Here is a 13,338-nt window from a genome sequence, read left to right as displayed (position 1 = left end):
GACTGCCACCAGTTGATCTAGTCAGGGTGTACCTCAACTTGGAGTACTCCATGCAACTATCCAGATTGGAGCAGCCGGCTACCCTGACCACTGCCTTACGACATGTGGTCCGCGTAGGACATGAAGACGGCTGAAAGATAACCTTCTCGGTTATGGAGGCTGTTGACAGGATCCAGCTAAAATCAGTGAATCTTCCCACCGACTTCGGAGCCTTGCGAGATCTGCTCAAGAAAGTTTTTGAAAGACGAGGTGAGAAATTTGATCTTAACGACATTTACGAACAATCAGTAGTAGCACACGGACGGATTGCATTCGACTGGACTAAGACTTGGCCACATGACCGAATACATACTTACTTCCCCTAATGACGAAAATAACTATTGGACAGCTTAACACTCACAACAGCAGACTCGTTACGCAAGAGCTCCGAAGGGAGCTGGAGGAGAGGAGACTAGATGTACTCTGTCTACAGGAGCCATACTCCCTGTCCGGAAAAATAGCTTTTGCTGCCACGAGCTGACAAATAGTCAGCAGAGGGGACAACCTGAAGGCAGCAATTATAATTGCAAATAGACTCTTGAGAGTCACCACGCTCTCACAATTCACAACGAGCCACTGTAACGTCGTGGAGCTTCAAACCCCTATGGGGACCATAACTCTCATAAACATGTACTTCCAGTACGTGGATAGCATAGAACATCACATAGACCACCTAGCGAGAGTTACCACGGCGTTACAGGGAAGAAAGATCGTGATAACAGCTGATATCAATGCCAAATCCCCCCCTGTGGTACAGTGGCACAAGAGACGCTAACGGCGAAAAAGTTGAAGAATTCATAATGGCATCACAACTTGTGGTGGCAAATAGGGCCGGCAATCCTCCTACCTACGCTGCAGGGGGAGGACAGGGCACAAATATTGATGTCACCCTTGCAACTCCAAATATGGCAAACATTATCCAAAATTGGAAAGTCATAGAGAACGCCACCACAAGTGACCACAATCTAATATGTTTCACCTTGGGAGAAAGAGAGTGCCGCTGGGCCACCGGGTGGGAGGTGCAACTGAACTACAGGAGAGCAAATTGGGAACGTCTAGCGAGGGAGTGTGACATTCCTCCATTACCAGAAGGTGACATGCAACTGGACATAGACGTAGACCAGAGAGCAGAGGAACTGGTGAATGCAGTGACAAGAGCGGTAAAGGCAGCCGTACCGACAGGGAGGAGGGCCATAGCGGCCTCTCCGTCACCATGGACTGCTGAACTGGGAGAACTGCGTCAATCTGTCAGAAGGCTGAGGAAGCACTACCAGTGCAGTGTCGTCTGGCAGGAACGACAAAGGTGGCAGATGCTATATAGAGAGGAAAAGCGGAAGTTCCAAAAGGAACTGCGCGAAGTCAGGATGAGAAGCTGGGAAAACTTTGTACTTAACCAGCTAGTCACTGACCCATGGGGGCTTCCGTACAAATTGGTAAGGGAAAAAATCCGCTCTCCTCTGTTACTATCAACAGTCAGGCATGGGGACGGGATGACGGAGTCCTGGCAGGACACTGCAGGGGTCCTCCTCCGGTCCCTGTTGCCTGACGATAATGTGGATGGGGAGACAGAGGGGCAGAAGCAACTTAGAGACGAAGATCAAGAATAATATGTTAATGAAACGGCTGTCTACCCCTTCTCAGAGGAGGAGGTGGCAACCCATATAAGATCACTGAAAAAAGGAAAAGCACCTGGGCTAGACGGCATTGTGGCGGAGGTGGTGCAGTTTCTGGTGCCTCAGCTAATTGTGCCACTAACACATCTATATAACGAATGCCTCAGACAGAGAAGATTCCCGAAGAAATGGAAAATGGCGAACGTAGTTATTATAAAGAAAGGACTAGACAAGGACCCTGCAGAAGTAAAATCCTACAGGCCGATTTGCCTGTTGGACGTATTTGGCAAAATATTAGAGAAATTACTGGCCGACAGATTGACAGCATACCAAGTGTTGTGTGGGATGAGTGACAGGCAGTTCGGGTTCAGGCCAGGGCGATCGGCGTCTGATGCAATTGCCCTGGCGGTCTGTGACTCGACCCCACACAAATACATGGTTGGCATCATGGTGGATATTAGTGGCGCCTTTGACAACCTGTGGTGGCCTTCGCTCTTCTCCTGCTTGCGGGAGAAAGAGTGTCCAGGACCGCTATATGGTTGCCTGAGGAGCTATTGTAAGGATCGGGAGGTCTGGTTATCATCGTCTAGCGAAAGAGTTGGGAAGGTAATTACCAAAGGATGTCCCCAAGGTTCTGTCTTAGGACCCCTTTTTTGGGACATCCATATGGAGCCTTTACTAGATAGATTGCAACAAAGTAATGAGGTGCTGCCGGCCGAAGTGGCCGTGCGGTTAAAGGCGCTGCAGTCTGGAACCGCAAGACCGCTACGGTCGCAGGTTCGAATCCTGCCTCGGGCATGGATGTTTGTGATGTCCTTAGGTTAGTTTGGTTTAACTAGTTCTAAGTTCTAGGGGACTAATGACCTCAGCAGTTGAGTCCCATAGTGCTCAGAGCCATTTGAACCAATGAGGTGCTAGAAGTGATAGCCTACGTGGATGACCTTCTGTTGGTCGGTGGCCGTAGCCACGAAGACATTGAACCGAAAATAGAGACAGCATTAGACAAAGTCCAACAGTGGTGCTACACGACTAAAATGACGATTTCACCCAGTAAACCCAACTACTTACTACTAAAAGGACAACTCATCAGAAACCCGACAGTAAGAATAGACGGTTTACCAGTTCTCCGACGACGAGAGACACGCTACCTGGGAGTTATCATTGATGAGAGGTGGAACTTCGGAAAACACATTGATACTGTCACCCAAAGAGCCCTTCAGATATTAAATAATCTCATTTCAATAGGTCACAAAAGATTTCGTCTTCCTCCACACTTAATCAGACTCTATCACAATAGGATTTTAACCTCAGTTGTGGGCTATGGCTCGGGAGTCTGGGCGCACAGGCTCACGAGGGTTGTGCCTGCCATGGCCGTGAGTAGGGTCCAGAGAAGCATGGTACTAAGAGCAGTAGGTGCCTATAGAACATCTCCGGGGGGGGGGGGGGGGGCTATTAGCCATAATGGGGCTCTGCCCCCTGGACATAAAGATAAGAGAGCAGGCGGCGTGGTATTGGGCCAAGAAGGGAAATTATGAAAAGATTGCTGATATTATGGGTATTAGAGTGGGGGATAAGAGAGAGATAAGGAAAAGAGGGGAGGAGCTCTGGCAGGAGACTTGGAAGGCAGAAGAGACGGGACGAAGAACCTTCAGCCGGCCGAAGTGGCCGTGCGGTTAAAGGCGCTGCAGTCTGGAACCGCAAGACCGCTACGGTCGCAGGTTCGAATCCTGCCTCGGGCATGGATGTTTGTGATGTCCTTAGGTTAGTTAGGTTTAACTAGTTCTAAGTTCTAGGGGACTAATGACCTCAGCAGTTGAGTCCCATAGTGCTCAGAGCCATTTGAACCATTTTTTGAAGAACCTTCCAGTTCCTACCTGATGTCAGGGAACGACTTGGACTGAAGTACTTCGAGCCTACACGAGGGTTGATCCACTTTCTCACTGGCCATGGACCCTACCAGACTTATTTATGTCGATTTGGGAAGAGGGCAACACCAGCGTGTGACTGTGGTAATCCGGAGGGTACACCCGAGCATGTAGTTTACGAATGTCCCCTCTTCAATGATGTTGCCAACACACTACGAGACAGACTACCCAACCGCGACACATACCAACTACTCAGACAAGAGGGAACATTTCAGACCTTAAACACCTTGGCTAACGAGGTATCTCGAAAAGTTCTCATTGACTATTTAGGCGAGATACAATAACCACCAATTGCGTCCAGGAGCCCTATTCCCATGCCGCCTGTGCGTGGACTGGCCAACTACATCTAAGTTGGAATCCGCCACGTGCAGGACTAGAGATATTAGATGCCCATTGTTATTAATATTAATATTAACTGTAGCTCACCAACTAATACTAAACTAGCTGCAACATTTCAATACAAATGTATAAATGTTAGGACCCACTAATGTAGTAAGGTAGTGGGTTAGTTTGTATAATTATAATGGTTTTGATAATAAAGAATTTTTTTTAAAAAAAAAAAAAAAGCGACGACCATACAAGAAATCATGGAACTTAGTAACACCAAACACGAGAGCCAAAGCTTCTTTCTCTATCTGTGAGTAATTTCTTTGCGCAGACGAGAGCAATTTTGACGCAAAGGCAATAGGGCGATCATGCGATCCATCTTTGTGCGCAAGCACAGCACCGATCCCGAAATCCGATGCATCTACCATCAACAAAAGGGGTTTCTGGGGATCGAATGGCGTAAGGCAAGTATTGCAAAGCAACGCCGATTTCAACTGACAAAAGGCGCGTTCGCATTCCGTCGTCCAGACGAACGGAACACCTTTACGGCGGAAGCGATGAAGCGGAGCTGAAATGGAAGAGGCATGCGGAAGAAAGTTATGATAATAGTTAATTTTTCCCAACACACTCTGTAGCTGCTTCAAATTCTGCGGCGAAGGCAAGTCTTGTATGGCACGGAGGTGCTCTGGACTGGGATGGATGCCTTGGGCATTGATTACATGTCCCAGATATGGTAAGTCACGAGCAAAAAACACACATTTGTCCTTCCGCAAGCGAAGACCATTTTGTCGCAATACCTGAAATAACGTTCGTAGATTTGCTAAATGTTCGTCTGCCGTCTTTCCGGAGATCACAATATCGTCCAGGATAGTTTGCTGCAGTAGGGACCGACGCACAAACAGTTTGTAAATATTTCTGAAACAATGCAGGGGTGGATGCACACCCGAATGGCAGTCTTTTGAATCGGTACAAACCAAGATGCGTGTTAACCACCAAGACGCGCTGGGATTCTGCGTCCACTGGTATTTGCAAGTACGCATCTGCGAGGTCCAACTTCGTAAAGTATTTACCTGGGCACAGTTTATCAAAAAGATCTTCCGGGCGGAGTAAAGGAAAAGTTGCAATCACTAGTTGTGGATTCACTGATGCCTTGAAGTCCACACAAAGTCTCAGTTTTCCGGAAGGTTTTGGCAAAATTACTAAGGGTGAGGCCCAGAGAGAAGCCTGCACACGTTCAATTACACCTTGTGATTCTAAATCGTGTAATGTTCTTGCGACCTCATCATGCAATGCATGGGGAACATTGCGCGCTCTGAAAAATTTCGGTTGCGCGTTTACTTTCAGTTCCAAATGTGCTTCATAGTTCTTAGCGCAACCAAGGCTCGGTGCAAAAATGTCTGCAAATTCTTCACATAGACGAGAAACACTGGCGGAAGGCACAGTGTGGTTCACTGATAGGACCTGATTGACTATTGACAAGTTAAACAACTGAAATAAATCTAAACCAAACAAGTTCCCTGCAGTAGAAGAACGAAGAACGTAAAATGACACAAGTTTTGTTTGTCCCTTATATGTTGCAAGAAGGCTGCACTGTCCTAACTCAGGGATATGCTGTCCTGAATAACTAGTGAGCTGAACATTTGCGGCACGCAACGGAGGTTTGCCCAGTTGTTTGTACGTGTCGTGATTGATCAATGAAACTGCAGCTCCGGTATCGAGCTGGAATGGTATCACTTTGCCTTCAAAGTCCAAGTCTACAAAAAGTTTGTCCTGCTGACGACAAGAGCGACTTTCTCGTGCAAGTTGAACCGATACAGGTACAGAAGCACTTGCGACTTGACGGGATTTCCGGCGACGGCGATGCACACGTTTTGTGGGACGAACACAGTCACTGGTAGAGAAAGTGGCACTGGACAGGGTGGAATTAACTACATTAATGTCCGTGGGCGAAGGTCCACGAGCCTGATTGTCCTTGGTTAGATTCCGGCGCGAAGCAAAGGGCCTGGAATGGTAGTGATTGTCTGATCTGAGCTTTTTCCGGCAAACACTTTGAACATGTCCTTTCTTATTACAGTAAAAGCAAATAGCTTGGCGTGACGGGCAATTGTCACGCGAATGTCTAGTTGCACACCGCGGACATGATTTTAGAACTGCATTTGCTCGCTTACGCGGCACACGTGGAGAGCTAGGCGGCAGCCGCGCGGACGAGCGCGAGGGCTGTTTATCGTTCCGTGCAGCGCGCCCGGCGGGCCGGTTAATGTGACACACGGCTGGCGAAGTTTCAAATGATTCCTGAGCAAAGTCAAGTGTGTCTTGCCTATCCAATATGTCTATCACTTGGTGAAGGGAGGGATTGACTAGTTTCAAAATCTGTTCCCGTATACGAACATCAGAAACGTTCTGTGCAATTGCATCACGTACCATTGTATCTGAATAAGGGAGTCCACATTCACACTCAAAAGCACAATCCCTAGTAAGGCCTTGCAATGTTGCAACCCACTCCCTATTAGTCTGACCGGCCATACGTTTTGTACGAAAGAACGTATACCTTTTAGCAACGACATTGACTGTTTCTTTGAAATAGGCATCTAACTCCGACAAAATTTCTTCGTGGAACAGAGTTGCTACGTCGCGTCGGGGAAACAATTTCACTATCACATGGTAGGTGGACACACCTACACAGGCCAATAAAAAAGGCTGCCGCTCGTTACCTTGAATTCTGTAGGCGGCGAGATGGAATCCAAATTGGCGTGACCACTCCGTCCAGCTTTCCATAGCCGGGTCAAATGGGCGGAACGGGGGTGCAACAGCATGTTTTGGCTGCGATAGCGGTGAAGCGGCGGCTGCCGCATCGTTTTGCATTGCACGTTGACCCTGAACGAGCTGTCCAAGGGCATCCAGTAACGCCTGCGTCTGCTGATTCTGCAAGCGATAAAATTCGGACAGTACATCTGGAGATTGTGGCGAAGCCATGACACAATGAAATGTAAGCAAGTATAAAGAACAAGACCCTTTTTTGACTCGTCGCCATATGATGTGTCGACAGAAGTGCCGACACAGTGTGGTTTGAGGCGACCGAAATGCACGCTATAAGCTCACGAAGGATGGCGTGAGGTCTGAAACAGGATACGTAACGAATGCTAGAAAGAAAAGTACTCAGCTTCTGGAATACTTAACTTTAATCCATTCTTGTGGTACATCGCTCTTGACGATACAAGTGAGACTCTTTATATACAAGCTATGTAAGGCTAATGGCGCCTTGCTAGGTCGTAGCCATGGACTTAGCTGAAGGCTATTCTAACTATCTGCTCGGCCAAGGAGCGAGGCTTCGTCAGTGTAGTCGCTAGCTACGTCGTCCCTACAACTGGGGCGAGTGCTAGTCCGTCTCTCGAGACCTGCCGTGTGGTGGCGCTCGGTCTGCGATCACTGACAGTGGCGACACGCGGGTCCGACATGTACTAATGGACCGCGGCCGATTTAAAGCTACCACCTAGCAAGTGTGGTGTCTGGCGGTGACACCACATTCCTCCCCCGCAAATCGGCGAACGGTCGTGTTATAAGGCTTCCGCCCGCCGTGGGGAGGACCCCATGTTCACGTATGCGACGAGGTGGGGAGCCTAACAATAGGCGAGGCTGTGCCACCCGCACCCGGCCATTCGGTCCGAGGGGAGCTAGGAATCAACGAACCAACGAACCAACCAATAAGTACGTTGTGTTTCGGAGGGGTAACCGACCGAGTTCAAGACGTTCTCAGGCAATTGGAAAGCGAAATGTTACATTACCGTATGATGTGATAAAGCCATTCACAGTCATATCATTCATTCTGAGGGTGGCAGTCATGTGTCGCCTGCAAACAATTAGTTGAATTTCGAAACGTAACACAGAGAGACTAGCAAGCTCAGAGTGTGTTGGATAGTGCAGCATATTATGATGCTCTATTGGTAGAACTGATTTTAATATCAGAGCCCCCGAACAGATTTGCTACTTCACGTAAACGTTTTCCTAAGTATGGTTGGATGTGTGGAAATTCATTTAACCTTTTAACTTAGGTAAATTTTGGGCTGCAGCCATTCTCGTAAACAGTTGCGTTACTAATGTTCAACTCTTGGGTTCGTTCAGGTAATTTCAGTGGAAAGTTTTAGATTAGGCTTTACCGCGACTGTTATTGGTACCGAAGGAAGCTATAGGTTTACTGTTGCCAGTCATTGTTTGCCCAGAGTACAACAGTTTTATAGGGGCAAATTTCTCTTGAAAACACCCTTATTTCGCTCATTCAACATTTAAGCTTTCAGGTTCTCCGAAACCCCCAACAACTACTTAGGAAAAGCAGAAGAACAATCAGTGAAAAGCAAGTGAAAAAGCCAGCCTAACCAATTGCAATAAATAGTGGTTTTCAGTTAACCTTAACCATGGTTTCAACGGATTAAAACCCGTTTATTTCGGGACAAGAAACAACTTTCACATTAGTAAACAGTCAGTTAGTAAAGCGATCTAATATCTCCAAATAAAATGTGTCGGTAACGATTTGTACATTCATCTGTAAAAGATAAGGCCCGTAAAATCAAGGGCGTACACATCTGTAAAATCAGTCGCAATAAATGCCAGTTCATTTTAAGACGTGACTGAATCGGCATATAGCTTTTATGTGACTGTTTTTACTGATGTGACAAGCCCCTGATTTTAGGAGCCTTAACTTTTACAGATGGATGTACAGATCGTTGCCGACACATGTCATTTGAAGATAAATGGTTCACATGGCTCTGAGCACTATGGGAGGTCATCAATCCCCTAGAACGTAGAACTACTTAAACCTAACCAACCTAAGGTCATCACACGCATCCATGCCCGAGGCAGGATTCGAACCTGCGACCGTAGCGGTCGCTCGATTCCAGACTGTAGCGCCTAGAACCGCTTGGCCGCCTCGGCCGCCCATTTGGAGATATTATATCGCTTTACTAACTGACTGGTAACGTGAAGGTTGTTTCTGTCCTGAAGTAAATGGGTTTAAATCCATTGAATCCATGGTTAAGTTTAATTGAAAGCCATCATGTATTGGAATTGGTTGGCTGTCTTATTCACCTGCTATTCTGCAACCGTTTCTGAGGTGCAGCCATGTTTATAATATCCAACAGTGAAACCTGATGTGTCGACAGAAGTGCCGACACAGTGTGGTTTGAGGAGACCGAAATGCACGCTATAAGCTCACGCAGGATGGCGTGAGGTCTGAAACAGGATACGTAATGAATGCTAGAAAGAAAAGTACGTAGCTTCTGGAATACTTAACTTTAATCCATCCTTGTGGTACATCGCTCTTGACGATACAAGTGAGACTCTTTAGATACAAGCTATGTAAGGCTAATGGCGCCTTGCTAGGTCGTAGCCATGGACTTAGCTGAAGGCTATTCTATCTGCTCGGCCAAGGAGCGAGGCTTCGTCAGTGTAATCGCTAGCTACGTCGTCCGTACAACTGGGGCGAGTGCTAGTCCGTCTCTCGAGACCTGCCGTGTGGTGGCGCTCGGTCTGCGATCACTGACAGTGGCGACACGCGGGTCCGACATGTACTAATGGACCGCGGCCGATTTAAAGCTACCGCCTAGCAAGTGTGGTGTCTGGCGGTGACACCACAAAACCTAAATCAACCTCTAGCCGTACCAACCCACATCTGAATCACAAAGAAATGTAACTGAACTACTACTTCATCAGGGGAAAATGCAGATCATCTTCAGAAGTATGTTAGTGGAGAGTTGCAGAGAAAAATGGCCATGTTACTGTCTTTTATTTTTTCAACAAATTTCATGGTGTGTACGTGTCACGTATTGTAGGCTACTTCAACTGTGTAAAAAATTGTAAATTTTTTGTAAGATTTGTATGGGACCTAACTGCTAAGGTCATCGGTCCCTAGACTTACACACTACTTAATCTAACTTCAACTAAGTTACTCTACGGACAACACACACACCCATGCCCGAGGGAGGACTCGAACCTCCGACGGGGGGGCCCGCACGGACCGTGACAAGACGTCTGAGACCGCGCGGCTACCTCGCGCGGGGACTTCGACTGTGAAGTACTGCATTAGGGAAAGTCTGAACGTCGACACGTTTTACTACATTACCTGTTTCAAGAGCCTTGTAGCTCACTGATTTGTGTTCTTTGCACCAGTAAAATCTTTTCCTTGCCTTCATCCCGCTTGCAAGTGCTTTAGTGACTGCAGCTGTGCCATGAATGATTAACATATACTGTATCTACATCTACATCTACATGGATACTCTGCAAACCACATTTAAGCGCCTGGCAGAGGGTTCATCGTACCACCTTCTCAATAACTCTCAGTTACTCCAATCTCGTACATACGCGCAAAAAAGACGAACACCTGTGTCTTTCCGTGCGAACTCAGATTTCCCTTATTTTATTGTGATGATCGTTTCTCCCTAGGTAGGCCGGCGTCAACAAAATGTCTTTGTTTCATTGATGTCCATCTCAAATCCTGTATTTATTTCAGTGACACTCTCTCCCCTATTTCCCGATAATTCAAAACGTGCTGCCCTTCTTTGAACTTTCTCGATGTTCTCCGTCAGTCCTATCTGGTAAGGATCCCGTACCACGCAGCACGAACTTAAAAGAGGACGGACAAGCGTAGTGCAGGCAGTCTCTTTAGTAGATCTGTTACGTCCTGCCAATAAAACGCAGTCTTCAGTTAGGCTTCCCCACAACATTTTCTATGTGTTCCTTCCAGTTTAAGTTGTTCGTAATTGTAATTCGTGATTATTTAGTTGAATTTACGGCCTTTAGATTCGACTAATTTATCGTGTAATCAAAGTTCAACGGATTCCTTGTAGCACTCATGTGAATCTCTAACACTTCGTTATTTGAGATCAGTTGGCAATTTTTACACCTTACAGATATAGTTTCTAAATCGTTTTGGTATTTGTTTTCATCTTCTGGTGACTTTACTAGTCTATAAACGACAGCATCTTCTGCAAACAGCCTAATACGGTTGCTCAGATTGTCTCCTAAATCTTTTATATACGAGGGTTGGAACTTTAATAGTGGCAACTATTTATTGAGAGCTCGTACAATATAGATACGTGTTTCAAAGTTTTACTGACCTTCAAAGTAGTCACCAACATTGTGTATAATCCGTTGACAGCGATATGGAAGTCGTAGCAGTGCCAGTTGTGTTGACAGTTCGAGAGGCGCGGTCTGTTGTCCGACGAATTTGTAGCATTTCTGAAGCGAATGCCCTGAAGTGTTTCCTTCAGTTTAGAAGTCGAGTTGAGCTCACGAGGGCCTAAGTCAGGGCAGGGCAGAAGGTGGTGCAGCACTTAGCAGCCCCATCAGTCAAACAAATCAGTAATAGCTTGCACTGTACGTGCTTGAGCATTGTCCTGCAAAATGATGGTCAGCTCCTGCAGAAAGTGTCATCACTTCTGTCTCTATGCTGTTCAATTTTGGAACAAAACTTACGACCAGCTTAGAGACAGAAGTGATGACACAATGCTCAAGCACGTACAGCGCAAGCTGTTACAGGTTTGTTTGACTGGTGGACTGCTAAGTGCTATACCACTTACTGCCCTCCCCTGACTTAGGCCCTCGTGAGTTCAACTCGACTTCTGAATTGAAGGAAACACTTCACGGCACTCGCTCCAGAACTGCTACAAATTCGTCGGGCAATAGACCGTCGACACAATAGACTGTCAACACAACTGGCACTGCTAATAGTATACGACTTCCACGACTTCCACATCGCTGTCAACGGATTATACACAATGTTGGTGACTACTTTGAAGGTCAGTAAAACTTTGAAACAGGTATCTATTTTGCACGAGCTCTAAATAAATAGTTGCCACTATTAAAGTTTTGAAGTCATTGCCATGAAGCCGTAGATGTAGCAAAATGTGAAGACTACGAAATTGGATGGAATGTAGTGTTCGCAGGACACTCGTTTGGTTGATTCCTCTCGTTTTTCCTAGATGCCTCTTAGTGACATTTGTATTGTGCGTTATTGCTACTAAAGCGTTAGTTTTAATTTCTTTTATCAGTTGCTCTTCTTTTTCGTCTGTATACTTTATTCTCCACACTTCCAGTTTCTAGGGCCTTTTTATAACGTTTGTAAAGACAGACTGTGAGTGCTTGGTACGATCTGGATACAGCATACAACCGCACTGCTGCTCTAACAGTTTGGCGACATTCATCATAAACGCCTCAATAGCCTTACAAGGAAGTTACACTGTGTGATAAAAGGTATCCCAACACCCCCAAAAACATACGATTCTCATATTAGATGCATTGTGCTGCCAACTACCCCCAAGGTACTCCGTATCAGCGACCTCAGTAGTCATTAGGTATCGTGAGAGAGCAGAATGGGGCGCTCCGCGGAACTCACGGACTTCAAACGTGGTCAGATGATTAGATGCCACTTGTGATTTGGTCAGGTGATGAGGTGTCACTTGTGTCACACGTCTGCGCGCGAGATTTCCACACTCCTAAACATCCCTAGCCCCACTGTTTCCGATGTGATAGTGAAATGGAAACGTAAAGGGACACGTACAGCACAAAAGCGTACAGGTCGACCTCGTCTGTTGACTGACAGACACCGTCGATAGTGGTAGAGGATCGTAATGTGTAATAGGCAGACATCTATCCAGAATATCACACAGGAATATCAAACTGCATCAGGATCCACTGCAAGTATTATGACATTTAGGCGGGAGGTGAGAAAACGTGGATTTCATGGTCGAGCGGCTGCTTATAAGCCACACATCACGCCGGTAAATGCCAAACGACGTCTCGCTTAGTGTAAAGAGCGTAACCATTGGACGATTGAACGGTTAAAGAACGCTGTGTGGGGTGACGAATCACGGTACAGAATGTGGCAATCCACAGGGTGTGGGTACGGGGCATGACCGGTGAACGTCATTTGCCAGCGTGTGTAGTGCCAACAGTGAAATTCGGAGGCGGTGGTGTTATGGTGTGGTCGTGTTTGTCGTGGATGGGGCTTGTACCCCTTGTTGTTTTGCGTGGCACTATCACACCACAGGCCTACATTGATATTTAAACCACGTTGTTGCTTCCCGTTGTTGAAGAGGGATTCGGGGATGGCGATTACATATTTCAACGTGATCGAGCAACTGTTCCTAATGCACAGCCTGTGGCGAAGTGATTACACGACAATAACATCTCTGTAATGGACTGGTGTGCACAGAGTCCTGACCTGAATCCTGTAGAACACCTTCGTGTCAGGCCTCACCGACCGACGTCGATACCTCTTAGGGCAGCGTTCCGTGAAGAATGGGCTGCCATTCCGCAAGACATCTTCCAGCACCTGATTGAATGTATGCCTGCGAGAGTGGAGGCTGTCATCATGGCTAAGGATGGGCCAACACCGTATTGAATTCCATCATTACCGATGGAGGACGCCACGAACTTGTAAGTCA

This window comes from Schistocerca piceifrons, chromosome 2 (assembly GCF_021461385.2).
Source record: "Schistocerca piceifrons isolate TAMUIC-IGC-003096 chromosome 2, iqSchPice1.1, whole genome shotgun sequence".
In the NCBI taxonomy this organism is placed as follows: Eukaryota; Metazoa; Arthropoda; class Insecta; order Orthoptera; family Acrididae; genus Schistocerca; species Schistocerca piceifrons.
Note: the sequence above shows the minus strand (reverse complement) of the source record.